The sequence below is a fragment of the Labrus bergylta genome, chromosome 4 (genome assembly GCF_963930695.1).
Source record: "Labrus bergylta chromosome 4, fLabBer1.1, whole genome shotgun sequence".
Lineage (NCBI taxonomy): Eukaryota > Metazoa > Chordata > Actinopteri > Labriformes > Labridae > Labrus > Labrus bergylta.
Genome location: NC_089198.1, coordinates 13299549 through 13303359, shown reverse-complemented (window position 1 = coordinate 13303359; position 3811 = coordinate 13299549). Strand labels below are relative to the sequence as shown.

Genomic DNA, 3811 nt, shown 5'->3' with positions numbered 1-3811 from the left:
TGGTTGAAGTAAAAGAAAAAATCCCAATGTTCAGACTTTGAAGCAATACTGTGCACTGTTTACAGGTACTTTTTTGTTTTATCCTTGTGAAAATTACATTTAAATTGAAAAAGAGTTATGGAAGGTTTTTAGAAGGAAACTTAAATTTTTGAAGATCTGTTCACCATAAATAATAGAAAATAAGTTTGAATTTCATTTAAGGTTGGAAAATGTAAAGCATAGATGCACTTAGTTTTTGTACTTAGTTGTGCTTTGGGATAGTCTTCTTCTTCCAGTCGTTTATGCGCGGAGTCTTCCTGTTTCTTCTTCGCTTCCAAAGTTACTTTAAGCTCTGTGATAAAAATACAAACTATTTAGTATTCACTATTAATTTCTGACTTTGATGCGTAAGCAAACAGTTTTTCAAAAATGTTCTGATTTTACTCATTGTCAACACAATAATGTTTTTCTACATAAATACAAGTAAATCAGGTTTCATTGAGCTGTTCGGTCGTTCACCTGCAAGTTTGGAATCAGTTGTCTTTTTGGCGTCCAGCATTGATTGTCTAAAAAGCTCCAACTCCTTCTGCAAAACCAAAATGTCTTTGGCTGCAGAAAAAAAAGACAGATGATGCCAGATAATCGCCACGGTTATAGAAGTAAGTAGTGATCATTTTAATAAGTTTCTCACTTACTAAGTTGAAAATTTTTCTCGTCACTGTTCAACTGCATAATCTTCATTTTAAGGAGATTGACTTTTTGCTTCCATTGCCTCTGGCGGTCTGAAAAAGAAACCAAATGAAGCCTCAGTAGTGTTAAGTATTTTATAGTAATGTTACATACAAGATCAGACAGAAGCTTCAACACTGTGCAATCTCATTACGTATCTCACCGGCAGCTTCAGCTCTGGATTGTTCAATGACAGCATTGATGTGCCTCTGATCGGCAGCGACAGCACTTTGAAAAAATATCAGTGCCAGCGCTGAATGAGGATCAGAACATGGCTGTCAGGAAATCTTAGATCAACAACATCATTTTTAAAGTTAAATATTAAAGCTGGAGAGTTGCACTGACTTTCTTGGATTTGATCATTTTTGCTTTGCAGGTCATAGGTCGTATTGGACATTTGTCCGAGTAGAACTGATGATGAGAAAAATGAAATAAACAAAGTAATTAGTTGCTAAAATAGATGGCCAGTAGCAGCTAAACAGAAAGTAGATACAGTGTGAAATAATGTGATGGTGAGACTATGAGACGTCTGGTAACATCTGCCTTACTGGAATATCAAGAAGAGTCTTTAAGTTAGCAAACTGAGGCAGTAATATGAATCATACAGACATATCTACATACAGTGAGCAAAAACCAGCTAACATTAGCCTCGTGAGCTAATGGTAATACCACACAAAGTACGACTGTGGCAGCACAATCCAATGATTCACATTATACATGATCTATAAGGGGGATTTTTCATAGCTTAAACAAATGCAAATGTTTCAGTCAAATAGGCAAACATTTACCCAGAAATCTGCTTCGAAGACTATCTTGGCCTCTTCTTTTTTCGTCCTGTTCCAGATCCCAGATTTGATTTAGCAGTGAGATGAAATCAACAACTGTAATAACATATAAAAACATGTAAATTCAGAACTTTTAATACAATTTAACCTCAATCTCTGCTTAAAATATTTTCTTCAAATGTCCTGTAAATAAAATAAAATGCTCTTACTCAGTGTTCCATTTATGTGGTGTGTATTTATGTGCTTCATCTTCTCATTCAGTTCATTAGTTTTCACTTGTAACTTGCTCTGCAGGGCTGTGAGACAAGAGTTGGGTTATGAAGTATTTTAATTCAAAGATGTTTAGCCTATGATAACAAAGTCAGTCTCCCAATGGCTAACAAAAGAGTTAGCTTTATGGAAATAAATATATTCAGCAGCTGGAGTTAGAAATCTTGTTTGACAGTAACAGAGGAGAAGAGCGCTCAGTAGTTTGAATTTGCCAGCAGATGTAGAGCAATACAAAACTCACCATCAATTTCAGTAGTTTTGGTTACATTAGCGGCATGTTCGATCTTATTCTGTAATGTATTCACCTCACTGGTGAGAGCAATCACTTTCAGAACTACGGAAAAAACGTTATATTGTGTTAAACAGAAGCGCTGCAGTGCAATTATTTGCTGAAAATAATAATTAATAAATAACTTGGTTACGTGCAGGTGAGGTGAACTTACTCAGAAAAGTATCATCATCATCATCATAAGTGTCCAGAAGCTGTTTCATTTTGTTTTCATGATGGATTTGATAAGCTGTCAGTTAAATGAAAATATAGTTAAACATTGGTTTAAGTAGATATCATCTAATTATATATCATACAGAGAGTAGCTCACAATGACAAGCTTACAGTTGGTTATAGCTGAGACTGTCGAACTGCATGTGGCAAGCTGCAGTTTGAGGAGTCTTAAATCACTCCTCAACTCAAAGGCTTCATTATCTGTGAGAAAGAATCAAAGTCATACCAAAGAGAGTCAAAGTTATATCAAAGAAAGAGCGTCAAAGCTATATCAAAGAGAAAGAGTCAAAGTTATATCAAAGAAAGAGAGTCAAAGCTATATCAAAGAGAAAGAGTCAAAGTTATATCAGAGAGAGAGAGAGAGTCAAAGTTATATCATAGAGAGAAAGAGAGAGTCAAAGTTATATCAAAGAAAGAGAGAATCAAAGCTAATTAAATAGAGAGAGAATCAATGTTTTATCAAAGAGAGAGAGAGTCCCAATTTATATCAGAGAAAGAGTCCAAGTTATATCAGAGAGAGAGTCAAAGTTATATCAAAAAGAGAGAGTCAACGTTATATCAGTGAGAGAGTCAAAGTTATATCAGAGAGAGTCAAAGTTATATCAGAGAAAAAGTCAAAGTTATATCAGAGAAAGAGTCCAAGTTATATCAGAGAGAGAGTCAAAGTTATACCAGAGACAGTCAAAGTTATATCAGAGTCAAAGTTATATCAGAGAAAGAGTCAAAGTTATATCAGAGAGTCAAAGTTATATCAGAGAGAGAGTCAAAGTTATATCAGAGAGTCAAAGTTATATCAGAGAAAGAGTCAAAGTTATATCAGAGAGTCAAAGTTATATCAGAGAAAGAGTCAAAGTTATATCAGAGAGTCAAGGCTATATCAGAGTCAAAGTTATATCAGAGAAAGAGTCAAAGAACTAGGTTATATTAGAGCAATATTAAGCCCACCATCCCCGACAAGTGTCACACCTCTGCTTCTAACAGAATTAATACTCACCTAGTTGGCTGTTGTTCGTAGCTGATTGCTGTCCATTGGTACCTGAGAAGGGTTTCAGTTTCAAATAAAGAGAAACTCACAGTATGTTCTTATGTTACATTCAGTCCTCTACACCAGCCTAGACCCCTGTTTACACATTTTCAGTGGGAATGTTTACATTTACATATACATTGCAAAAAATAGATTCAATTGATACAGAAAAAAGTGAATTATTTTAATTAAACAGTACAAAAAGTATTTTCATGATGGTGGGTCTTAAAGGCGCCGTGCTATATGCAAAGAAAGTTCCACCAACAAAAAAAGGAAACCATTTGTACTCCAACATAGTGCCCTACACTCATGTTAAACCAATAATATACAAAAACAAATTTCTTTCTATCCTTACTTCTGCAACTGTAATTGATGATAAAACACTTGCTTAAAGGACCAATAAGATATCTACTGAATTAAATCATAAAACGACCTTACTATTTCATCAAAAATTAAGAAAACATGTTAGTTTTTTCTGGCGCTACTGTTTGCCAGAAAAACTACAAACCAACAGGTTTTGCA

General features: G+C 34.6%; 2 long non-coding RNA genes across 2 annotated transcripts; both read right to left on the bottom strand.

Annotated features, from left to right (window-relative positions):
• Nucleotides 1-500: 500 nt before the first annotated feature.
• Nucleotides 501-1109, bottom strand: LOC136178958 (uncharacterized). The gene is made up of 3 exons (XR_010666271.1): nucleotides 872-1109; nucleotides 675-761; nucleotides 501-588 (listed from the first exon to the last, which is right to left on the bottom strand). It is a non-coding gene; the product is annotated as an uncharacterized lncRNA (long non-coding RNA).
• A 603-nt stretch (nucleotides 1110-1712) lies between these two features.
• LOC136179038 (uncharacterized) lies at nucleotides 1713-2491 on the bottom strand. Its single transcript, XR_010666308.1, has 4 exons — nucleotides 2377-2491; nucleotides 2207-2281; nucleotides 2005-2097; nucleotides 1713-1789 (listed from the first exon to the last, which is right to left on the bottom strand). It is a non-coding gene; the product is annotated as an uncharacterized lncRNA (long non-coding RNA).
• Between the last annotated feature and the right edge of the window lie 1320 nt (nucleotides 2492-3811).